This window comes from Lithobates pipiens, unplaced genomic scaffold, assembly GCF_037356315.1.
Source record: "Lithobates pipiens isolate NorthernLeopardFrog02 unplaced genomic scaffold, aLitPip1_a1.2 Scaffold_8, whole genome shotgun sequence".
In the NCBI taxonomy this organism is placed as follows: domain Eukaryota; kingdom Metazoa; phylum Chordata; class Amphibia; order Anura; family Ranidae; genus Lithobates; species Lithobates pipiens.
In genome coordinates this window covers 238,316,328-238,342,825 of record NW_027507903.1, presented here as the reverse complement: position 1 = coordinate 238,342,825, position 26,498 = coordinate 238,316,328, and the positions used below count along the sequence as shown (strand labels likewise).

Below are 26,498 nucleotides of genomic sequence, written 5' to 3'. Positions count from 1 at the left end.
CAAGCAGAGAAAACTGTAGTTTGTTTGTGCTGTGGAAAGCCCTTCCATGTGTACCTAACTTCATAAGCTAATTAACTGGGTTTCCTGCCATTTTTGTATGGCTTTCTTTCTACAGCATCAGTCTGTTTCTTGCTTGGACTCCATGCCTGCAGGTTCTTCCTCTCCTGTGCTAGGGACTTTTCCTCATTTGGCATATCTGTTAGAGCTGGCCTCTGACTGGGAGTGTATTCTAACCAACCTACTTGGTTAAAGTAGCATTGAAAGGACACAATTTACACTTTATACATTATAGTTACCAGACCTATTCACAAACTATCCTATAGTTTGCAGTGGGACCTTGAGAAGATAATAGAACTTCAAGAATGACAGGAAATAACACATACTGTAATGTACCATAGGTAGCTATTAATGTAACTTTAATATAACCCAGCTATGACATGCTATTGAATTGGTACAGCATAGCAAAGCAACATCTCCAGACCTCACCTCAATGGGATCTTATTTAATGGCAATGCCCAAAAACAAGCAGGTTTCGAATTACAATTTCAACTTGATATAATCTATAACTGCACTGAATCTTAACAATTTACCAGAAACCGAATTATTTCTCAAACTTAGAGGTTGTAAACCTCTGAAAAAAACAAAAAACATGCAGGACAAAAGGCATAATGAACTAGATTGCATCGCATACTAACTCATTATGAAATACCTTAAAACGATGCCCTGCAGTGCCACCCGCACTCTACTCCCACGGCTAACATCTTTCCTGTAGTTACTTCCACGGGTGCCGCCGGTGACGGTACGGGTCCTGAAGAAACTTGATCCAATATTTATTATAATAACACACGGTCAAACTTTCTGACGGAAAATGTGCGATCGGACTGTGTTGTCGGAAATTCCGTGTCTGGGCTCCATCTGACTTTTTCGACAAACTAAGTTTGAGATCTGGATCTAAAATTTTCCGACAACAAAATCCAATTGTTTAAATTTCAATCGTGTGTAGACAATTCCGACGCACAAAGTGCCATGCATGCTCAGAATAAATTACCTAAGCTATTGGCTACTGGCCTCTTTATATTCCCGTTGTACGTGTTTTATGTCACCTTGTTCTGAACGATTGGATTTCCCAACAACTTTGTGTGACCGTGTGTATGCAAGACAAGTTTGGGCCAAAATCTGTTGGCAAAAATCTGATGGATTTTGTCGTCAGAATGTCCGACCGTTTGTACAGGGCATAAGAGTAATGAGGCCCAAGAGGAGCAATCTCTTTTCTTTTACTTATTTTCCTCTTGTCTTGATCATCACTACTACTACTCCTATTTACATTCCTTCTCTCTTTCCTAAAGTTTCTAATGCCATGTATACACAGACTGACTTTTCGGCAGAAAAAGTCAGACGGAATCAGTTCATCAGATATTCCAATCGTGTATGGGCTTCTGCTGACCTTTTTTTTTCGACAATTCTGATGGACCTAGAAATAGAACATGTTTTAAATCTTTCCGACGGATCAATTTCTATCGGGAAAACAGTTAGTCTGTATGCTGTTCTGATGGACCAAAAACGACGCAAGGGCAGCTATTGGCTACTGGCTATTGAACTTCCTTTTTCTAGTCCCGTTGTACATGTTGTACATCACTGTGTTCTAAATGATTGGATTTTGGTGTGATTGTGTGTAGGCAAGTCCGTTTCAGTGGCACTCTGTCTGAACTCTGAAAAACCATCAGAGTTTATTCTGACGGAAAAAAACGGTTGTGTGTATGCAGCATTACTTTTCCTTATTATATCTAGGGTGGACCCCTGTTAGGACTGAGTTCACCTGCTGGTGGTGCTCTGGGGTGATTGCTGCAGTTCCAGTGTCCACCAGCAGGTGTTTCCCAGAAGCCAGAAGGCTTCAGTGATCAGCTCCACCTGGTTTCAGCTGCTAGGTAGTTGTATAAAGCTGCTCCTACTAACATACTTTGTCATTGTTTTGATTACCTCCTTGCTGCCAGATCCTTTTACCTGTGTATCCAGCTCCTATGCTAATCTTGAATCCTGTACCCCACTGCTTACTCCTGCTCCTGGTTCTGATACCTGATCTTGATTCCCCCCTTCCTTGCATCTATGGTATTCCCTGTTACCCGTGCCCTCATTTTTTATATATTAAAATGCATTTATTACTGTATACATGACACTGGCAGGTAAGGGGTTAACACTATGGGCAATCAAAGGGTTAACTGTGTTTCCTCAGTGTGTTTTCTTACTGTGTGGGGGAAGTGCTGACAGGAACAACACATAGATCACTGTTCCTATTCACTAGGAACAGCAGATCTCCAGAACAGGGACCTCCAGAATGGGGATCTGCCTTGTTTACATAGACAGATCCCCGTTCTGCCTCTATGCAGAGTGATCGTGGCTTGCCAGCAGACATCTGATCTGCTGATCACACACATTTGCTCCTCCTCTGTGAAGCGTGTGTGTGCCCACAGTATCTATTGCGGGAAACAACATACAGGTACGTTGTTTCGTGCAAAAGAGCCACCCTGCTGCAGTATATATGCAGCAGGTTGTCTTTAAGTGGTTAAACGCAGGGGATTGTATGTTAACCACTCCCGGACTGCCGCACACAGATATAAGTCCTTACTTTGAAGGGGGATATCGTTTTGGCTAGCTGACATAACTCTTATATCCTCTTGTTCGTTTACCGCAGCCGTTGGCAGTGGTGGAGGTGATCGGATGCTGTCACTAGTTGGGCATGGAGACGAGTGAGGGGAAGATGGCCCCCACCCGTCTCCATGACATTGCAGGGCAGAAGCGACGTCAAAACGTCACTTCCACCCATAGCTCTTAAAGGGCCATTTTTTAATTATTTTTTTAAATGATCTTTTTTTTTTATTGCACTTTAGTGTAAATATGAGATCTGAGGTCTTTTTGACCCCAGATCTCATATTTAAGAGGCCCTGCCATGCTTTATTTCTATTACAAGAGTTGTTTACATTCCTTGTAATAGGAATAAAAGTGGCACATTTTTTTTTTAAACTGTGTAAAAATAAAAAAATAAAAGGTAAAATAAAAAATAAAGAAAATTAACGCACCCCGTTCCGCCGAGCTGGCGCGCAGAAGCGAATGCATACGTAAGTAGCTCCTGCATATGAAAACCATGTTCAAGCCACACATGTGAGATATCGATGCGATCGGTAGATTGAAAGCAATAATTCTAGCCCTAGATCTCCTCTGCAACTCAAACCATGCAGCCTGTAGAATTTTTTAAATATCGCCTATGGAGATTTTTAACGGTAAAAGTTTGTCGCCATTTCACGAGCAGGCACAATTCTGAAGCGTGACATGTTGGGTATCAATTTACTCGGCGTAATAAAAAAATTGGACTAACCTTACTGTTGTTGTATTTTTTAATTCAAAAAAGTGTACTTTTCCCCCAAAAAGTGCGCTTGTAAGACCCCTGCGCAAAATACGGTTTGACAGAAAGTATTGCAACGACCGCCATTTTATTCTCTAGGGTGTTAGAAAAAAATGTATAATGTTTTGGGGTTCTAATTAATTTTCTAGCAAAAATAAAAAGTTTTTAACTTGTAAACAACACATCTAAAAAAGAGGCTTGGTCCTTAAGTGGTTAATAAACAAATTACTTTACAACCACTTAAGTCGAGGCCTTCTTTGGCAACCTCATTGCAATGCCCAAACAATTGGTCAATCTGCACTGAAAATACATGCTTCAGATAAGTTACCTGGGTATCAATTTAATTAGTTGATATTAAACCTGTAGTCAATATAATGATGAATTGATAAATGATATGCAATGATTACTATACTTTTATACCTCTTTTATGTTTGTTCTCTTTGATAATGATACTTGTATGCCCGATGAATAATGGTACCCAAAAGGGGACTCTCCATTTATTTGCCTCCTCCTCCCTCTCTGCTGACACATTTGGGGGGAGCAGGTACTTGGTTTTGAGAAGTATCCGCTCCCACTTCTGGCTGACTTCCCAGCGGCAAACTCATCTGGAAGTTTGGCCTCCTTCTCCCACCACTGGGCTATTCACAAGCACAGCGCCCTTTAAACATGCACAGCAGGAAACCAGCTATGAAACCACAAGACTTCACTGCCGGTTTTCCTTGGCTGAGATGGTGGGGGCAGCACCTGAGAGCTGATTGAAAAAATCAGCTTGGGTGAGGACACTGGATTTTTAGATAGGTAGGTGTCCTAATAATAAAAGTCAGCAGCTACAGTATTTGTAGCTGCTGACTTAAATTTTTTTTTCTGAAGGAGCCTAGAGCTCCGCTTTAACTGTTGTCTGTAAAACCTAATAAAAACTGTCAGGTTAACAATTACATCTTCCTGCTCATGTGTTTACATGCTGGTTTATAGTGAGAAATTAAGCCGTGCACCTTCTCTGCTCTCATGTCTTGGAAACCTATTTAAAGTTGTTCAGTGTAATTTGTAATTTCCTGAGCAAACACTTTACTTTGTCTCTGTTCACAGACTCCAGTTCCTTAGTCCTTGTTTCTGCTCTCCAGACTCAGACTGCTCGCTTTATAGCGATTTCTGTCTGTCGCCTGCAATGACCTTTTGTTTGTCTTTGACCATAATTTTGCCTCTCTATTCTGTACTTCATCTCATCCCTGCCATCTGTCCACGGTTGTTAGTCCAGATGCATCTGAGCGCTGCAAGCTAGGAGCCTTTCCACAGCAAAGTCCTTCACTCCTTGGGGGTGTGCTGATGAATACCAGGCAGCTTCTTAGACTTTGTGCTTCGGCTCTGTTATCACCCAGTGACACATGACTACTGTGGGTCCATGACTACCGTAACATTATAAATGTATAGGGAGATACAATTAGTCACTGCGCACTTTATTTTTATTTGTATATAGTAGCAGTGAAGTGTAGTGATTTGAAACTACTATGATTTAATAATAATTGCTTTAAATATATAATATTGGCTGATATAATATGCTGTTGAAAGTTTAAAAATAATATTCTGCTTTCATATGATAAACATTCTGCTGCTAGATCTCATAACCTGCATTAACTGTGTAATAATAAGCTTTTTTTTTGTGATGCAATATGCTGTTCCTGGGTAATATGTTGCTATTTTTTTAATATGTTGAGGTTGATTTACTAAAACTGGAGAGTGCAAAAATCAGGTGCAGCTGTGCATGGTAGGCAATCGGCTTCTAACTTCAGCTTGTTCTATTAGGCTTTGACAATGACATCTATGCAGAAGGCCACCAGATTTTGCACTCTCCAGTTTTGATAAATCAACCCCATTGTGTCTATGCCCTCAACATGCCATTTTCTGTTATTTTCTCTATAGTAAGGGTATCTACGTTTAAATTACGGTGCCCCTTTCTTTGGTCCGTGATTGATATTGCCTCTCAGAGAAAAATTAAAACTTTCCCCATTAAAAAGCAGTGAATGTTACATTTAATCATAAAGTTGTGGCAGCTAAATCCAAAGCTAAAAACCTTAGCATATGAAACCAAACACAAAAAAATAAATAACTATTTTCAACTGTTTCCATTCATATACCAATACTTGTCTTGATTGCAGTTTGTTGTTTAAAGTAAATACTGTATCCCTGCACAATCACTTTTCATTCTGTATCTGTCTTTTTGCTCTAAATTCCCATAGCCTGGTAATATTTTCATTCTTCATGGTGTCAACTGAAAATACAAAATAATGTAGGGGATATAAAATAAGTCAATACTCATCTTTTCCTACTTAGTTTAGAAATGTCACCAAGGTTAGGTGTTCTGAAAGCAAATTATTATTTCTTTATAGTACATCATGGGACGCTGAGCTTTAGTTATTAACGTAATGGGTATATAGGCACCTTCAGGTGATGGACACTGGTATAACCAATACAGGAAGTTCACTCCCTATATAACTCCTCCTCCTTCCAGGAGTACCTCAGTTTTTTTTTCCAGTGTCTAAGGTATTGGTCACGAGTGAAGATGTACTCTGAAGATCTCCACCGGTGGGATCCATGCTGCATTTAAATAGCCTCCACACCAGATCTATCCAAGCCACTGAGGCCAAAATGGATGGCACAAAGGCCTCACATAAGAATAACAAGGTGTTGTCTGTAACACCTTTCTTTGTAGGGCTGGACCCCAGGACCCAGGACTTTTTTGGTCATGCTACATTACCTAAAGTTTTCCTGAGGGGTGCTCTACAGGTCCAAGGCAGTGGACCCCCTTAAAGGGGCCCGGTCCTTGAAGGTTTGCTAACACAGCCCACCATGAAGGGTGAATTTTGGATCTGTCTGTTACAGCAGTATCCTGCAGCAAAGAAAAGGGTAAGGGAAGAAGCCTAGGAACTGTAAAAAGTCCACATAAATAAATGTTGTCATGCCTAAAGTCTCCACTAGAGGGATTAAATGCATACCTTAGTATGTTGCTTCTCAGTCAGCTCAGAAGTTCCAGCTAAACAGCACGTGTGGGGGTCTCAGCAAGCCAGGGGATCTATAGCTTGTATTCCCCCCCTCTAGGAGGATAAGCATCTGAGGAATACACTATTGTTCACAATACCTAATCAAGATTTTTATTCAGCGAGTTGCTGTTATATTTTAATTTTTTTTGAGCCTGCGGTATGGTACACAAAAGCTAAACACCCAAAAAAGGGCATGTGAACACATACAAAAATAAAATGCCCCCACCTGAAGAGGAAGGACCTTCCCTTGACCTCCCCAGGGTGCAAGACTCCTGACGAGGTTAAGGCACACTCAGGTCTACCTAGCCAAAAGACCCAGTAGACCCCTCTCTTTGTGATCAGATAAAGCTGACCAATGAGGACTAGATTGGGGTCTCTCCTGATGAGACCCTAAAATGCAGGAGAGGAAGGAACCTAATGGCCACACATCCCCCCTGGACTTCAAAGTAGGCCCAAAGACCCAAAACTTACAATTCTGCATGAAAAAGGAAAAACACATATATAAGTGCAGGTTGCACACATGGAGAGGAAGTAAAAGTAAAAATAAAAAAAATGCCACTGCATTTTCATGTGCAATGGCTAGGTCTTCTGGACTGGTAACAGAAATTGCCCCAAAAGACCTAGCCCATGAGGTGTTGTGCGGAAAAAAAGTGTAGGTGTTGTGGCCTTTTGCAGTTTCACACAATCAGGTCCCAAACCCATAGTTTTACCCTGGCACTCCCGGTACACCACTCCCAAGGGGTGCATGACACCACAAGTCCTCTGCCCTGATTTAAGCTGTGCCCCTCTGAATTCTTCACACCAGGAAATTACTCCCACCCCCACCTTACTTGGGCACTTCAGTTTCTCTTTCCATGGGGAAGACCCCTCAGGTCCCCCATCATAACAACAGGAATACTATACAGCCAGCCGTCTCAGCCATAATGAAGGTGAAGCACCCTTATTGGACACTGATAAGAAGAGATACTATACTTGATCTTGGCCAAAAGGCAGAGTTGCTCCTATAAATAACCCAGTTTAACCTCCTCTGTCTCCTTGAAATCTGAATTTGGTGCTCTGTAAAACTATCCAAAACAAAAAAGTTTACAAAGCATTTACAAACACTTTGAGAGTGTACATACATTGGTCTAGGAGGATATAATAGAGATACATTTCTACCTGTCTATTTCCCTCCTGCTCTGGAAAGTAGAGTTTCTGCATTGTACATTATGATGTTACCGATGATGTTAGCTAGCTAGAAGGAAGGCAACACAACTGGAGACAAGAAGCAACTTCATAAATACTGGAACTGTGGGGTCTTAAACCTGTAAGACTGTGTGGCATTTTTGTGGCTTGGCTGTTTGTAGTCTTACACAGGGTCATGTTTGAAAAGCAACGACAATACTTATCAAAGCTTAAGTGTTATAAAAAAAAATTGAAAGCAATTTTCTGAATTAAATTCCCACTCTGGGCAAAATCTACATTTAGTAGTCTGACTGATGTACAGTACATCATGTAAAAATGTTGGCTCAATTTTCCTCTTCTCAACCTACCCAAACAGTCTTCTATAAAAGTCATCCTTTAAATGGGTTTATTTATCGAATATGTTAAAGAAAGAAAATCTTTTGATCACAACATTTCCAGGTCCTATTCTACTACACTATATTATACCATGAAACCTACAGTATTTGGGATGATACATTTTGGAATCCCCTGGAGCTTGAGACTTCTTTTCTGGTCTATCACAAACAACACAAATAGTTGATGAGCCTGGAAGAAAGGACAGCAATGTGTGTTATGAATAAGCCCCATTAGTCTCATTATCAAGTTAGCCACACCCACTTGTTGGTGGAGTGCATTTAGCACACCACTTCATTATTATAATCATTTTCTTGGAGTGTTGTTTCTGCTACTATCATTTACTAAAAATATGACTAATATAAAGTTAACATTGTAGCTACTTAAACTAAACTCAAAATAACATTGTGCAAATAGTAAACGCATGAATCCAATGAACTTAAGTGTTGAAGAATAGGCTCATAGAGCAGTACCCTAGTTGTATACTAATGGGGAATGGGGATGGGGGTGCTTTTTGTTTTATGTGTTGCACACCGCAGCGCCGTACCATGCAACATTAAAGAATAAGAATGGCAGATGGCCACAGAAAGAGCTCAGCTGCTGCTTCAGTGACAGTGGGAGCACAGAGTGAGCAGAAGTTTCCTCCACTCATATGACAGAGTGAAGAACAGGTTTCCCCCAGACTATGAGCTCCTATCAGTCATCTGGTGGGTTTAGGGAAGTGGTGGGAGAGATCTATACTTGACAGAAATAGGGGGTGTCTGTATAGAGGAGTCTGTACTAGTGGGAAGGGTATGTTTCTACTACGGAGGTGTATTTACTGAGAGGTCTGTAAAGGAGATCGGGGTGAGGGTTGTCTTTACTGAGGGGGGTTTATACTACTGATGAGTCTGCACTGGAGGAAGGTAGAGTTTCCACTACTGAGGGATCTGTACCGGGGGGATGGAAGGTGTCTGTACTGAGAGGTCTGTACTGGAGAGGGGGATTGTCTGTACTCAGGGGTCTGTACTGGGTGGTGGGGAATGGGGTCAGTCTGTGCTATGGAGTCTGTGTTGGGGGGTCTGTCTGTGCAGAGGAGTCTGTGCTGAGGGGTCTTTGCTAGGGAATCAGTCTGTACCAAAGTGTTTATGCAGGGAGGGGAGTATGTACTGAGAGATTTGTACAGGGGGGTCTGTACAAAGGGGGTAGGTTAGGAGGGGGGGGGTCTTGGGATATTAGGGGAGATCTGTACTGTGGGAGATACGGGCTTGAGGGGATGCTTTGTATTGGGAAGAGGGGGTAATTTTGGTTGTACTTTGTAGAGTGGCGTGTACGTTACTCACTTCTGACTCCTGCACTGTCGAAAATGTATTGACAATAGAATAAACAAAAAGCAAAAATGGGAGTTTTAGGGTGCAAAATGTATTACTTTAAGAAACAATAACAATTTAATACATTTTATTTAAACAAAGCATGGTTAAAAAGCTCAATTTAAAACCAACACATAAAGGTATATGGTCAAAATACCAAAGTGGGTAGCCTCTACATGTTTCGCCATAATCATGGCTTTTTTTCTATAGCTTTTGTAAGACCCTATGTGTAAAATCACCCACAACAGAGACAGAAACTCCAGGGGACCATCAGGGCTTTGCCAGCAAATCAGCAGAGTATTAGTGTGCCAGACCCAGTTTAAATAGAGGCTCAAGAGAATAGTGATCAATAGTAGCATTGTTTCACGTATCTACTTCAAATAATGATATGCGACCTGATCGGGACTCGATCTTCCAGATATTTTTTTTCTTCATCTGAGATGAACAATTACCCTCTTGAGGATCAGAAAGGTAATGTCTAGTCATTAGAAATTCTGACTTAATATTCCTATTGTATAGAAGGTCCTATGAGCCTTGTGATCATCTGTCAGAATTTTTGCTGACTAGACATTACCTTTCTGATCCTCAAGAGGGAAATTGTTCATGTGGTGGATAGAACTCGGAATACAAAGCAGTAGGACCTGTAAGGGATAGAGCAGTCAGGACATGATATTCATTTTAACTATGCTGTAGCACCTGAACTAAGAAAATTAGCCATTCTGCTAAGCCTTAAGACCTTTTTTTAATTGACAAAAGAATTGGTGGAAAGTTTAGCCCAAATGAGTCTTCCAGCCTTCTGGGAAATAAATATCTAGATATTTGAAGTGGGAGGAGGCCCTGGCCTCACCATTTATCTCAGATCAGTAGCTGTTAGGATAAGGGTGAGGAGTGGGCAAGTAAGGGCCCTGGAAAAGATCTGCCTAACAGCTTGCAACAGTCATTTCAGCCAACTGCACAGTTATTGTGTAATATGTGGAGAAGCTGGGTGTCAGTTTGTTTTACTATTTGCAGTACATAATGGTGACATACTCAAAACACTTAGGGGGCAGAATGTTGATAGATTTGAGCATCATTAGTGGAGACTTTGAGAAGGAGGTGGTATATTTGGAGGACATCCAAAAAGCACAGAATAGTGCTATTCAATTTCTTTATCTCAAAACTTAAACAAATGAATAGTGATTACACACAGTGCAAATGCACTTAAACACCTGTAAAACAGAACAATATCATGCCTTACCAGTAGATGACAGTGTGTTGAAACAGGTTTATTGTATTCTTTAGAAACATAATTTCATTTTGCTAGCTTTAACATGAGCTTTAATCTGCCTATTATAGCAAACAAAGGTTCTTTTACCCTTAACCTAGCTTTTGCTTAACATATAAAGTACGTTTTTTTTTTCTGTTGCCTAAAATACTATAACATGATAAATTAGATTTGCATAAATAGTTCACCTTTTTATATTGTTGCATATTTATGCATTTGTAAAGCTTGCATGCTTTTTTCCAAATGTTCAATTTTGATTATGTTCTTTTGCTTATGGATTTTTATTAGCAAAAGTATTTAATGCAAAAGTGTGTTTTTAGTATTATTATTTAAATACTTTTCTGCTTTGGTGTATATGTCCATCTCATTTTCATATAAATCAGATGCAACCTCTTTATTAACTCCAGGGAAAAAGCTATCTGTTCTATTATGCTGTTAAGGTGTTTATTACCTCTTTATCTCACCAAGCCTATTTATGTACAACGTTATTGATTGCATTTGTTCAGGAGAAGATTATAGTTGGAATATGTACCAGAAAGGAACAGTATTTTCTCTCTCCACATAAAACTAGAGATTTTCATTAACTGTTGTATATAATAAGAGTAATCAATATAAGGCTATATTTATGGTAATAAAATGAGTGGCTAATAAATATTGTGTTTGTAGGCTTGATTCTTTGCTGGACAAAATAACATACTTTGGCATGTGGAAATATTTAACATAAATAACAATAAGACATGGAATATAGTAGAGTTTGATGCTTAAAAGTATTGCATAACTAGCAGCCCAGTAACATATTTTGGTCCCCCGGTCCTTGCTGCATGATTCCAGTCTTCTGTTTATTTTTATTGTTTTCCTTCATTAATCTACAGATGTCCATGAAAGAGTGTGATAAACAGTACAGCAATATCACACTAAACATATTTCTGAGCATAAGAATTTGATTATCTGACACCGTTATGGCTCTTGGCAGCACAGCTTTTCAACATAACTAGCATTATTGCGGGCTACACCCAAGGTTGTCAAGGTCTGATGCTGCACCTGTCCCCCTTTGCCTCAAAGGCAGAGAATCAAGAAACCAACGACTGCTGATTGCTTGCTTCTCAGTCTTCAGTGAGCAGTGTCGGGCTGTGCAGGGGTGGGAGAGGCTGAGCCAGCTGTTGCTAAGGCATCTGGGTGGGTCCCAACATTAATTTTGGGATGTCTTCACAGCCTGGACCAGCTGAGGAATGTCAGCCAACAGCAGACTTTAGCCGGATGTCAGCTGAATACGGGTTGCAGATCTAAGTGCACTCTTGTGACCCACAGGTGAAGAAGAGTTTTGGCCCGGTTCCTGACTGCCGCATGTTTATATATGTCGACAGAATATCGCACATGGCACATCTGCACAAATGTATGTCCCTTTGAATTTGCCATTGTGCCATCATGTGCACGCTGCCGGCGGCCGCCACAAGCTTCGTGAGTAGGAACGTGGGTCCCGCGGACTCAATGTCCATGTCCAATGTCCGTTTGTCTCACAGAGAGGAAGAATGGGGAAATGCTAATATAAACAAGCATTTCCCTGTTCTGCCTAGTGACACTGCCACTGATCACAGCTCCCTGTAATCAGTGATGTGTCACATGTAGCCCCTCCCCCCACAGTTAGAATCACTCCCTAGGATACACTTAACCCCTACAGTGCCACCTAGTGGTTAACCCCTTCACTGCCAGTCACATTCACACAGTAATTGTCAGGGAATTATTAGACCAGACTGTGTGGACTGCACAGAGGAAACCCAAAAGTGTGTGAAATAACAATGTGTTTATTATAAATAAAAGGGAAGTGAAAACAAACAGTGCACTACCAACCACAACAACAAGTAATATATATATACAATAAATGGGAACTACCAGAGATGTCAACGAAAGCCAGGCCGAGGTCATACACAGGGGAATCAGTAGATGGGTAGGGACGGATGGATGGGCTGCAGAGCAGGGATCTAGGTAGCAGGAGACAAGAGGGACAGGTCCAGGATGGGCTCAGAATCGGGAAGGAATAGGTCAGGTAGATACAAGGTTCAGGTTCAGGTTCCAAGGTTCAGGTTCCACAGTTTAGGTCGCGAGGTTCAGGTCGCAAGGTTAGAGCGATACCAAGGCAAGCATGTTAGGTCTTCCCGGGTATTTATAAGACTACTGATGATTACCCTCACGTAACAGCTGATCGCAGCAGGTGCTGTCAGCTCCACACTGCCGGAGTACACCCGCTGGTGGGCGCCGGTACTACAGTCCAGGGATACAATAGTGCCACCAGGAAGTAGGTCCTCTTATTACAGGCTCTGGGTGTTAAAAGACACCCGCTGGTGGACACTGGTACTGCAATCCAAGAGATCAACAGCGCCACCAACGGGTGGACCTTTTCATGACAGTAATCAATGCATTTTTAATCGCACTGATCGCTTTATAAATATGGATGGTCCCAAAAATGTGTCAAAATTGTCCGATGTGTCCGCCATAATGTTGCAGTCACAATAAAAAATGCTGATCACCGCCATTATTAGTAAAAAAAATATTTTTTATAGAAATGCCATAAAACTATCCCCTATTTTGTAGATGCTATAACTTTTGTGCAAACCAATCAATAAACGCTTACTGCAATTTTTTTTAACCAAAATTATGTAGAAGAATAAGTATTGGCCTAAACTGAGGAAAAAAAACGGAAAATTGTATACTCACCTTTCCGTAATTTTCCTTTCCTGACGCATCCCATGGCAGCACACACAGTGGGTTGTGACTCCGCCTCCACAACCTGATAGGACTGGTTAGCTATAAGACTTGAAGAGGAGTCCACCGTTGCATTCTCAGTAACTATCACCTTAGAGGGGTGGGATCCTGTGTGCTGCCATGGGATGCGTCAGGAAAGGAAAATTACGGAAAGGTGAGTATACAATTTTCCGTTTTCCTGACGCATCATGGCAGCACACACAGTGGGAAATAACTCGCTACATGGGAGGGTGCCTTTTAGAAGTTTTTTATTTACTCAAGTACAGGATATGGATGAGTTTGATTGAATAATTGATCTCCCGAACTCAACCGTAGTTAATTGAGCCGGGTCTATTCTATAGTGTGATATGAATGTGGTTTTTGATGACCAAGTTGCTGCCTTGCAAATAGTCTCTGGTGATACTCTGTTGTACGCTGCCCATGAGGTCGCCATCGCTCTCGTTGAATGCGCTTTCAGGTTTTCCGGTATTGGAAGGTGTTGAACTAAATATGCTTTCTTGATGACTTTAATCAACCATGAGGATATTGTTCTTGAAGAAGCCGCTTGACCTTTTTTGGCGCCATGCGGAATGACTAGGAGGTTTTCTGACTTCCTGAATGGAGCGGTAGCCTCCAGGTAGGCGGATATTGCAGACTTTACATCCAGAGGGTGTGGATTTCCATCTGTGTTGAGAAAAACGGGAAGATTGATCTCCGGATTAAAGTGGAAGCTAGATGCTACCTTTGGCACAAACCGTTCCGAAGGTCTGAGTACGACCCTGTCTGGGAAAAAAACTAGGTGTGGTTCTTTGATTAGTAGAGCTTGCAGCTCGGAGACCCTTTTGGCCGATGTGATTGCAACTAGAAACGATAGTTTTAGTGTCAAGTCCCATAGGGATATTGATCCCCCCGTCGAGAAAGGTTCTTTGGTTAAAGCTTCCAGGACAATCGATAGGTCCCAGGTCGGAAAAATTGGTTTTCTAGGAGGCCTTATTTTTAGGCATGCTTTCTGAAACTGAATGATGAGGGGGTTTAAAGCCCACTTGATTCCTGTCATTGCGGATATGGCAGAGACGTGAACTTTTAAAGTGCTTGACCTTAAGCCTTTCTCTAGGCCTAGTTGTAGGAATTCTAACACCTGAGAGACTGATGGAGAAAGGGGATTCCAGGACTGTAGTTGGGCTATTGCAGAAAATCTTTTCCAAATCTTATTATATATGTTGTTTGTCGATTTCTTCCTTGCTTGTTGTAAGGTGGATATTACTCTTAATGAACAACCCTGATCTAGTAACCTTTCCCTTTCAGTTTCCAAGCCGTCAGGTGTAGTCGCTCTGGTGACGGGTGTAGAAATTTCCCCTGTGAGAGCAAGTCTGGGAACAGCGGAAGTGGGAGAGGCTCTTCTGTGTTCAATTGCAGGATGGTCGGAAACCATGGTCTTCTGGGCCAGAAGGGCAACACTGCTATTACCGTGGAAGACGAAGTCCTCAGTCTGGCCAGAAACCTGGCTATCAAGGGCACCGGAGGGAATATGTAACCTAGGCGAAATTCCCAAGGATGGTGGAGACAGTCGATCCCTGTTGCTGCTGGATAGGCGGTCCTTGCTAAGAAACGAGTACATTTGCGATTCGCTGGAGTCGCTGCCAGATCTATATCGGGAACACCCCATTTGTGTGTCAGAAGAGTAAAGGCCTTGTGACTGAGAGACCACTCGTTGTTTGAGATAAATATTCAACTTAGATCGTCCGCGAGTTGGTTGTGAATTGCGGGTACGTATACTGCCTTCAGATCCGTCAGGTAGACTTGAGCCCACTCGATTATAGGTCGTACCTCCTGCATTAGGACTTTGCTTCTGGTGCCCCCTTGCCTGTGGACATAATTTACAGCCACTGTGTTGTCCATACGCAGGAGGACACTCTTCCCTGAAAGGAGGGGACTGAAAGTTAGAAGTGCTTGCCATGCCGCCCTGAGTTCTAGAACATTTGAGACTATCCCCTGTGGACAGAAGGACCAGTGGCCCTGTGCTCCCCGATCTAGATGATACGCTCCCCAGCCAAGGTAACTGGCATCTGACGTTACTATTTCTGGGAGTGGATGAACGATGGGACGACGGCGAGTTAAATTGCTGGTTTGAGTCCACCAACGTACTGACTCCTTGACTGCTCTGGTGATTGTTATTTGTTGTGACATTGACACCCCGTTCCATTGTTTTAGGAACGAATTCTGGAATACCCTGGAGTTCCATTGAGACCACTGAACCATTAGAAAGGTTGATGACATTGAGCCCAGAACACTTAAGCATTTTCTTGCAGATAGGTGGTCTACTGATAGTAGCTTTCTCACTTTGCGGATAAGAGGATGAAGTTTCTCCTGGGGGAGCCCTACTGTGTTGGATCTGGTGTCCAATTCGGCTCCTAGAAAGACCATCTTCTGTACTGGGACCAGGCTGCTCTTCCTCCAATTCACTATCCACCCGAATCGCTGGAGCGTGGAAATCAGAATTGAACGATGTCGTAGAAGTGTTTCTCGACTGTCTGCTAGAAGAAGAATATCGTCGAGATAGTGTAGGACTCTTAGACCTCTTTCTCTCAATAGTGCTATAACCGGAAGTAACACCTTTGTGAAGGTCCTGGGCGCCGTTGATATCCCAAATGGGAGGCTTTTGAATTGAAAGTGTTGCCTGCCTATCGCAAAGCGTAGGTACTTTTGAAAGGTTTGGTGCACTGGAATGTGTAGATAAGCGTCGGATAAATCGACCGAGAGCATCCAATCTTTCTCCCCTATTGCTAGTAATATTGATTGGAGGCTCTCCATCCTGAATGATTCGACTAGAATCATTTGGTTTAACTTCTTTAAATCCAACACGGGCCTCAGGTCTCCTGTTTTCTTTGACACCAAGAAAAGGGGAGAGTAAAATCCTTGTCCTCTTTGCTCCTGTGGAACTTCTATGATTGCTTGCTTCTGGAGCAACTCCATAATGTATATGACCAAAAGCTTTCGCTTCCGGCGCGAAAAGGGTAGTTTGGTAGATTTGTAGTGGTTTTTTGGCGGTTTTCGCTTGAATTTCCACCTGTGACCTTGCTGAATGGTGGATATCGCCCAGGGTTCTTTTATTTTGTCTATCCAAGTTTGGGCAAATAGCCTCAGCCTCGCACCAACTATTGCAGGCTGGGCATGCGTGGCATCAAAAAGATTTTTGTTGGTCTCCCGGCACGGTTGTCTTCGATTTTTGGACTCTCACAAAAGAGGGTTGTGTGCTTCGCCAATTCCGTTTGAATTCTTTCCCGGGTCTATAAGACCTTACGTCCCGGTACCTTTCCGGAAGGTGACTGTTAGGTTGCTCGTCTTCTGTAATAATACCCCTGGTAGCCTAGGCTAGGATGGAAGAGAGGAGGTCCCTTTCACCGGTGGACAAAACATTACACATACACACGATTGTACGTGAATAATGAATGTGTATATTGAAGCACACACAGCAGTTTTATTTAGTTTGAGCTAAAGGACAGCCCTGTGGTTTAGCCAATCAGGTAATTCATACATACATCGACATTTTTCTTAAACTCATGACATTATCTAAGTCAAAGGTGAAATACAGTCTTCTGATAGTTATTTCGTCATTTCAACATCTGCTGACTGACCATATTCTTGCGTAACCAGTCCTATCTTAGCTTTGTACCTCTTACCTCAGACAGATGCTTCCTAATATGTCAACATCTTGCATCTTAATTCTGAACTTAGTGAAATGCACGCCTAAGCATATTATCTTAGACCTTTAACCTAGTATATCTTTTGGTAACCTTAATAAGTATTCCCTTACAATCCTTCCTTTGATCATTCTGTGATTTACATAATGATCATTCCTTTTCTAATTTAATAGCACAGGCTTCATACTCCGAACCCTTGTGCTCTTGGTTTCTATACCATACCGTTGGATCCTTAACAATGGAAGTGAGTTTCAGATCCTTCGGAGCGACCGTGTTTCCCTTTTTACATAAACATTTGATTATCTTATAACAGGCATATAAAAATAGAATGAAGAGAATCACAGTGACAATTGTCATGGCAGCATTTCGGAGCCAAGATATTAATCCCCCAAAACTAAAACTGCTCGAGAAGGGATCCCAGTTTTTTCCTATGTTCCTTGCCTCTTTCTGTAGTTTATTTACCTCTTCCCTGTGTTGGGCAATAACGTCATAGTAGTCTGGGACTTCGATGCTGGTATTATGAATCCAGGTATAGCACTCATAATCCTCAGTAGTCTCACAGAGGCCAGTAAGGGCTGCACTCATACTTTCTATAGCCAACTCATGTAGTTCTAGTTGCTTCCTAATTGCCATAGTTTCTAGATTTAGTTTGGTTATGTCATCAGAATTTTCCTCCAGAATCTCATCAATTATGCCAGTGTAATTATTTAATCTTTTCATTAGGTCAATTCCCCACCCTGTCCAGGAAGGGAACCATGCCCAGGCCATATCTTTTTCTAAAAACAATTCTCGTTTATTACGGTGTCTAAGGGGATATCTAGGATGCATGCTGGCTTCAAGGAGGTGACTTCCCTTGTTATCCCCTAATACCCCCATGATAGGAACCAGGGCTGCAAGGTAACACCACCCCTGGGGTTTGGTTGGGATCCAGGGGTGACAGAGTTTGCCGCAGCATATATATATGGTATTTCCTAGAGCTAGGGGTCGTTTATGGAACACGTTCCTAAGAGTATCAGAAAGGCCAGAGAGCACCAGAATTGACATTAATTGGTGTATTGTAGTCTTGGTACTGGAGCTAAGAAAGTCTAAAAAGGTGGCATTTAGGGTGGGATCTGAAGTATGGAAGAAAGAAGGACTGTTAAATGATGTCATTGAAATGTTAAGTTTTGCTTGTTTGCAAACCTCGGCTCCATCTGTGGTGTTTCCCAGTCGGAAACACCAGTCTGGGAAGTGGCTTCTACCTATAATTTGGAAAGTGAGGGTTTTATTTGGAAGGGTCCTAGTAACATTCGTTAGGACGATAGGGGGTGTTCCATTAAGGAGGGGGGTAAAATTCAAGGGGACTGCCATGAGAGGGATTCTAGCTGTACTGGGATGTAGCTTGCTGCAAATCCAGCATTTCTCAAAACCAGATTTTTGAGCATAGCTATATTTGAATTTTAGTAGTAACATCTTGTTAGTCAGTCCCTTAGGTGACTCATTAACGGGTACAATACTTCTACTATGTCTTTGGCCGGGGGTATTATTCATCTTAGGTGGTCCACATATCCCTTTTAATAGACCTAAGTCTTCTGGATGATATATACAGTTGGCTATCAACCAGGTCGGTAGGAACACTACTAGGGTAATACAGCATAAGAGGCACAAGGCCTTCCCTGACACTGATGGAGAAAGCATCTTTGTTTTTTTAAAGTTCTGATTATTTGTTATCTAAGAGTTCTGTTCTTCTTCTTCGTTTCTCATCCCGGCAGTTGTTGGCTCTGTTTTGTCCTTTTGAGGGGGTGTGGGATCTTCCAGGGAAATTTGTTCTATGCCTCTCTGAACTTCTTGTAGATCTTGTTCTTGGGAGTTGCTGCTCTCTGTCACTGCCAGGGGCTCTGGAGTCGAGGGAAGCTGGGGACACTTTTTAAGACGGCTGGCGTGGATCCAGGTGTTTCCTAGGTCTGTTAACACTGCGGTCCTGGATACCTTTTCCACCTTCCATGGTCCTGAGAAAGCCGGTCCGATACTCTTTCTTTGTGCTAATTGTTTGATCAGCACTTTATCCCCAGGGATGAAGGGATGCGTTGGTTCTGTGGGAAGAGGGAAAAAGGTGACAGAAACTTGTTCGTTCATTTCATGAAGCATACTTACCAGGTTTTTCACGTACATTTCCTGTTGGGAATAAATGTCAATATCAGTGTCTTGGTCTAATGGGGGTAATTCTATGTTTGCGGGGATTCCCATGAGGACCTCAAAGGGTGATAGTTTTGTTCTTGCATGTGGATCTTCCCCTCTTTTGACCAAAGACCTTCAGGGTCTTTGGTCAATCCTTCCTTTGTCCAAAAATGGACATCATCTTCTGTGGCCATTGATTGCATCTGTGCTATGACAGTTTTAAAGTTAGGTGCTGCGAAGTGTTCCTTGAAAAACATTGTTGTGGGGGCAGGTGGGTTAGGGGAAAAGGCAGCAGCTCTTTTAGCTTCTCTGTCAGCAAGAGCATTCCCTTTTGAAACACGACTGCTGTCAGAGGAGTGTGCCTTTACTTTAATTATGGCTACCTTTTTTGGAAGAAGAATGGCTTGGAGGAGAGCACTAATCTGTGTGGAGTTGGCAATTATTTTGTTGTCTGCTGTTTTAAAACCTCTATTGGCCCATATCACACCAAAATCATGCACCACTCCAAAAGCATATCTACTGTCTGTGTAGACGTTCACCTCTTTACCGGTGAATAGAATGCAGGCCCTAGTGAGGGCTTCTAACTCTGCTACCTGGGCTGAAGAAGGAGGTAATGATTTTGCCTCCAGTACGATGTCTGGTAGTTGAACAACTGCATAACCGGTTAAAAAGGTGGAGTCAGAGGGACGTGAGCAGCTACCGTCAACGAAAACATCCTCTGCACCTGAGATAGGGGTGTCAGTGAGATCCGGTCTGGGACTGGTAATAGCAGCAACCTTTTCCGAACAGTCATGTATAATGTCTGGGTCATGTGGTAAACGCAACATGGAATGCAAAAGGCGCACAGCGGGGTTGCTGGCAGGCACATATTTGAGTGTGAGGTTATCAGTGTTCATCAGTGTTATCTCATAACCACTAAGTCTTTGCGAGGTCATATGTTGGGTATTCATGTTCTGAATAAGATGCGTGACTGAATGAGTGGTATAGAGAGTCAATGGGTGACCTAGCACTAATTTGTTTGCATCTTGTACAGCCATTGCACAGGCAGCAAGATTTTGGAGACAGAATGGCATTCCCTGTACTTGGATGGGGAGTTTTTTTTTTTTTTGATAGATATAAGACAGGGCGATACCCTGATCCATGTTGTTGTGTTAGCACAGCGGCAAAAAAGCTTCCTGAAACTACACAGTACAGCTGAAAAGCTTTACCATAGTCTACCAATCCCAGGGCGGGAGCATTTGACAGACTGTTTAATAGAGCTTGAAAAGCTTGTAGTCTGTCTTCAGTCCAATCTATTAATTTAGGGGCTGTCGAGCCAGTAGCCTCTCTTAGGATACTATCATAATGAGAACAGTCAGGGATCCATTGGCGGCAATATACAATTGCACCCAAAAATGAGAGTAGGGCGGCCTTGTCTTTTGGCGGACTGAGAGCTTGTAGGGCTGCGGCACGTTTAGGTGACACCAGCCTTGTTCCTTCCTTTAGAATGCACCCTAGGTATTCTACCTGTGGCTGGCACCATTGTATTTTCTTCCTTGAGGCTAGATGCCCGGCGTGAGCTAGGTGTTGTAACAGTGATGTTAAATCGACCGCACAATCTTCAGCAGTTCGACTGCACAGGAGCAGGCCGTCCACATACTGTATTAGTACCGACCCTCGCTCAGAAGTCCAAGACTTGACAGTCTCGTTGAGTACCATAGAGAAGGCGGCTGGACTGTCTACATACCCTTGCCAGGTTAGTTGGCCCCCGGCCCAGGAGAAAGCAAACATAGGTTGGGCTTCCTCTGCAATGGGAATGCTAAAGAAAGCATTCGCTAAATCAATTACTGTGTAGCATAGAGAGTCTGCCGGTATGCATGAGAAAATAAAAGTGATGTCTGAGACTAGGGGTGGGAGGGGAATCACTTGTTTGTTTACTGCCCTTAGGTCTTGTATGTATAAGTCTCCACTCCCCACTGGCCTTTTTTTACGGGGTAAATGGGCGTGTTCCAGGGACTGATGATTGGTTTCAGGATACCTTTTGATATGTAATCATTAATTTGAGGGGAGATGCCTTTGACTTTCTCTGGGGGTAGGGGATACTGTTTTTGATATTGTATCCCTGCATCTGACCGCATTTGGGGTGCATATGGTGTGCAATTAATAAAGCCCACACTACCTTTGTTTTCTGCCCAAATTGTGTGATGGTCAAGGGAGGAAGGTATCATTAGAAAGAAACTCCTGTGTGCATGTCTTTTTGGGAACCCTCTGTGTGCATGTCGCTTAGGGCCATGTAAGTCACATAATGGTGAACTAGCGGTAAGGGAACCTTCTTTATTAAACTTAATGGTAATACACAGTTGTGCCAAGAGGTCCCGTCCCATAAGGGGCACAGGGCATGAGGACAAGACGGCAAAAGTTTGGGTACATAATTTCTGTCCTTCTGGAGTGGCTACAGTCAGTGGTGGAGTGATGGGATGGGTGACAGGTGTCCCATTAATACCAACAGAGTTTCCCTCGGTGCATTATTTGTGGCTGTGTAGGATATTGGGGTAGTGGTTGACGAGGGTTCTGGTATGGCAGATAACGGGGATACTGTGGGCGGGTCTGGGGGTCAAATCCCCTGCCTCTGCCTCTTGCTCTAATCTGTCCAGTCCTATAAGGGCACTGGGATTTCCAATGTCCTTGCTGTCCACAATTGCCTATATTTTCCAAGGCATTTGTTCCATGCACAGAAACAATCCTTCATGTATTGTGGGTCAGCCCCTTTGCAGGGAGGATAAGAATGCTTATGTACCTGACAAATTTTACTGACTTCTTGCCAGTCTTCCTCTGAACAAGGACCTTGGGGTCCTGGGTCATGGATTCCCAATTGGTGACACCTTTCCCGGACTTGTGTCCAAAATGGTTCTACCTGGGGGCCAGGGATCATATTACTGACAAATTCATAGGGTGATGGGGTGGCCATGGCTTGGGTTGCTGCAGAATTCCCCATCTAGTAGTCTGGGCAGTGTGTGTCTAGTGGCAGGACACAGGTGATAACACCCGGTTTGTCCAACAATCCGGTCTCTGGTCTGGGAGTAGGATCCCTGATCTTTTTTTTTTGGGGCAGATGGACTTATATAAAACTATGAAGATTTACCCTTAATATACGATGAAGGGTAAATCTTTCCTGGTGGCGGGATATACCCCTCTTACACCATGTCTGCAAGAGAACCCCCCTGGTCTGGTGGTCAGTAAAATCCACTTGTCATCTATTCTTAGGAAGAGTAGACCTAACGTGCAATGGGGGCAGGCGGATGCTATGTCACTACAAGAGGGCTCCTCATATTCTGCACTTATTTAAACAACAACAATTATTTTCCTTATACTCTATATTAAAACTTATACTCTATATACTTACACGTGTACCTAGAGAGAAACAGACATATTCTTAATATACTTTAAGACATGACATAACCGTATTGCAATACATTTATCAAGTTATAGTGCACTTTTTTAAAAAAAAATTAAATGGGCGTCCACTCCACCAATCCCTTTGTCACGGGCGTAATCTACTACTTCCCGTGTTAAAAATACTATTACCAATAGTTTTAAGTCAGACCAACCTAGTCGGACTCCCCTAAACCTATAAATTCCTTGCGAGCCCTTTTAACCTCCCGAGGGACCAACCTAGTCCGTCGCGAAGGCACAGTTATTTCTTTTAAATTAAACTAAGTTCATGGCGACCATCTGGACAGAGTAAGTATTCACACCATTCACCTTTTAGGCAAAAAGGAGTAAAGTGACTTACCTGCCGCAAGATGACCCCACTTTTCTGGTACCAAAACTGTTAGGTTGCTCGTCTTCTGTAATAATACCCCTGGTAGCCTAGGCTAGGATGGAAGAGAGGAGGTCCCTTTCACCGGTGGACAAAACATTACACATACACACGATTGTACGTGAATAATGAATGTGTATATTGAAGCACACACAGCAGTTTTATTTAGTTTGAGCTAAAGGACAGCCCTGTGGTTTAGCCAATCAGGTAATTCATACATACATCGACATTTTTCTTAAACTCATGACATTATCTAAGTCAAAGGTGAAATACAGTCTTCTGATAGTTATTTCGTCATTTCAACATCTGCTGACTGACCATATTCTTGCGTAACCAGTCCTATCTTAGCTTTGTACCTCTTACCGCAGACAGATGCTTCCTAATATGTCAACATCTTGCATCTTAATTCTGAACTTAGTGAAATGCACGCCTAAGCATATTATCTTAGACCTTTAACCTAGTATATCTTTTGGTAACCTTAATAAGTATTCCCTTATAGTGACATCTGAAGGGCGGATTTTTTTGTTGCTTGGATCTTCTGTCCGACGGTATTAGACCCGATTTTCCCCCCGTGACCTTTGATATTGCGGAATCTAATTTTGAACCAAAAAGGTTAGTGCCGTCATAAGGGATCTTACACCAGCTGGATTTGGAAGTCGCATCAGCAACCCAAGGTTTTAGCCAGAGAGCCCTTCTGGAAGTTACCGAGGCCAGCATTGCTCTTGCTGAGGAACGAATAACGTCCACCGCCGCCTCCGCTACAAAATCACCCGCAAGGCTGAGTTCCTGCAGTGCTGAAATGATTTTGTCTTGGTCTGCTGTCTCTGCGATTAATTTTTCAACTCCAGATGTCCAGGAGGTGATGGCTCTACCGACTGCTGCTAGAGCGATTGCAGGCCTACAGGCCCCCCCCCCGCTGCTGAGTAGGCTTTCTTAAGGTCGAGATCGATTTTGCGATCCATCACATCTTTAAAGGTTACGGCGTCTTCTATTGGTAGGGTAACATGGCGCGCTAAGCGCATCAGTGAGGAGTCTACCACGGGAGCGGAGATAAGAGGGTTCACTGCTGGCTCTTTTAGGGGATAGAGCTTCGCTAATCTGTTGTTTAAGCCGGATTTCTTTTCTGGTTTTTGCCATTCATCTCTTATGAGCTCCTCTAGCTCTTCGATAAAGGGGAAGACCTCAGGGTCTTTTTTTAGGTTAGGGAAGTATTTCCTTAACTTAGGAGGGACATCTCTCTCTTCCTCCCAACCGATCGCTTCCTTAACCGATTTCGCAAAAGGGTTTATTAATGCAAAGTCGAAAACTGTAGGGGTCAGGGGATCCTCATCCTCTGGGGAGTCATCTGGATCCTGAGGGGAATGAGAGGTTGAGGCTGAGTTAGATGACCTGATTGGATCATAAGCTGTCACCTGTAGGATTGTTTCCTTAACTGAGTCTCTTATAATATTGGAGGCTTCTCTAGCATCAGCTTCCTTGTCTCGAGTTGCTTCCTCCAGACAGATTTGGCAAACAAGCTTACTAGGTAATGCTTGCGCTCCACAGACCCAGCAGGTATTAACCGCAGGACGGGTATGGTGTTCCTCTCGATGTGAGGATGGCGGTTCTCTGTGATGACGGGAAGACCTTGACCGACTTCGCGGAGAGAGAGAGTTTCTTGAGGGGGAACGTTCCTTTCTTTTAGAATGGGATGACCCCGAAGACCTGCCAGAGCTACCAAAATGAAAGGTATTAGTGGCAGTGCTCTCTTTTCCTCCTCTTCACTACTTACCAATCCATACGCCCCCTTACCTTGCAGTTCTAGGATGGTCTACTAAGGCAGCGGTCTCCATGGGAAGAATAGAGTACACCTGTGACCAGAGGTTTTCAGTATAAGAGCCAGTGCAGAGTATGGGCAGAAGGTGCAGCACATAAATGAATGGCAAAGTGCATAAAGATTAAAGAAAAGAGGCTTACCAGAGTTCAGGAGGACTTGTCCTGCAAGGCAGCAGGCTGTGTGCAGAGATCAGGATGGTAGATGGCGTGGAAAGCACAAGCAGCATTTCCAAACGAAAATGACATTTTTTAAATAGCCCGCCGTCGCTGGAAGAGTGACGTCATCGCCGCGCATGCGCACTGGCCGCCTGCGCCGTCCTGCGCCATCTTGGATGCTGGCAAATGCAGAGGGCAAGGGAAAAACGTCACTTCCTGAGCGCCGATCGTCCGGATGGGACCGCCATGATGGAAAGGTCACAGCGCCGTGGAACTACAGGGCTCAGCGTGCCCGGAGGGGAAAAAAAAAGGAGAAGAAAAAAAAGGATGAGAAAAAAAAACTGAGGACTGAAAAGAGAAGGTAGGCAGAAAAAGGAGACATGCTGGGGAGCACGACAGATAGTAAGGGGGAGACCGCTGTAAACATTACAACCTTTTTAAGGTTTTCCCTTTTAAAAGCCTGCTGCTTTGTAATTTTTTTGCCCCTGAGACCACCAGAGTGGGGCTCCCTGCGTTATGGCTCATTTAGAGACCGTACGGACAGGGACTTCCAGGTAGGAGAGGCTGAACCTAGCTGGGGTGGTGCGGTAAGGGGTTCCATGCTAACCGAACTCGAAACGTAATGTCCCATACAGGTGAGGAAAAAAAGGAGAATGCAACGGTGGACTCCTCTTCAAGTCTTATAGCTAACCAGTCCTATCAGGTTGTGGAGGCGGAGTCACAACCCACTGTGTGTGCTGCCATGATGCGTCAGGAAAACGTTTTTTATATATTTTTTGGGGATAGCTATTATAGCAAAAAGTAAAAAATTATGCATTTTTTAAAAATTTACGCTTTTTTTGTTTATAGCATAAAAAATTAAAAACGCAGAGGTGATCAAATACCACCAAAAGAAAGCTCTATTTGTAAGAAAAAAAAATTATGTTAGCTTTGTTTGGGAGCCACGTCGTACGACCGCGGAATTGTCAGTTAAAGCGAAAAAAGTGCTCTGGTCTTTTGCCAGCCAAATTGTCTGGGGCTGAAGTGGTTAAAGGCTTATAAAGTATTAGCCAGGTGACCACATCTTGTAATGGGGAGCAATATAGGACCAGTAGGTGCAACATTAATTGGGAGACTGAACAATCTCACAGGGTTATTTAATAAAACTGGAGAGTGCAAAATCTGGTACAACTCATTCAATACCAAATGAATGAATAATGACTAAGCACAATGTAACTGTGTGAAATGTCTACCTGATGCACTTGCTACCATCCTGTGGTGTGTGATCTTTTGTATTTTATGGGAGAGGAATAAAAGGACTTTTGTTACTCCGGTGTGCAACCACTATTTTCTTCAGTATACAGATGGGTAGTCAGTAAACTAGAAGGGGTCAAATACAGCCTGGCGTAAATGCTATCAAGAGCAGGGAAATAACCATGATCTGACATAACACCTGTGCTTATTGCCAGGTTTGTTTGGAGTCTCTAACAAAACCTAATGCATTAACGTTCCTTAAGTTGGATATTATGTACATGATGGATTGCTCTTTA

The 26,498-nt window shown here is 42.9% G+C and overlaps 1 protein-coding gene and 1 long non-coding RNA gene across 2 annotated transcripts in view; one reads left to right on the top strand and one right to left on the bottom strand.

Annotated features, from left to right (window-relative positions):
• Nucleotides 1-26,498, top strand: part of TRHDE (thyrotropin releasing hormone degrading enzyme) — a 1,116,537-nt gene that overhangs the window by 414,941 nt on the left and 675,098 nt on the right. The window lies entirely within an intron of this gene.
• LOC143960073 (uncharacterized) lies at nt 16,796-23,028 on the bottom strand. Its single transcript, XR_013270253.1, has 2 exons — nt 22,972-23,028; nt 16,796-19,114 (listed from the first exon to the last, which is right to left on the bottom strand). It is a non-coding gene; the product is annotated as an uncharacterized LOC143960073 (long non-coding RNA).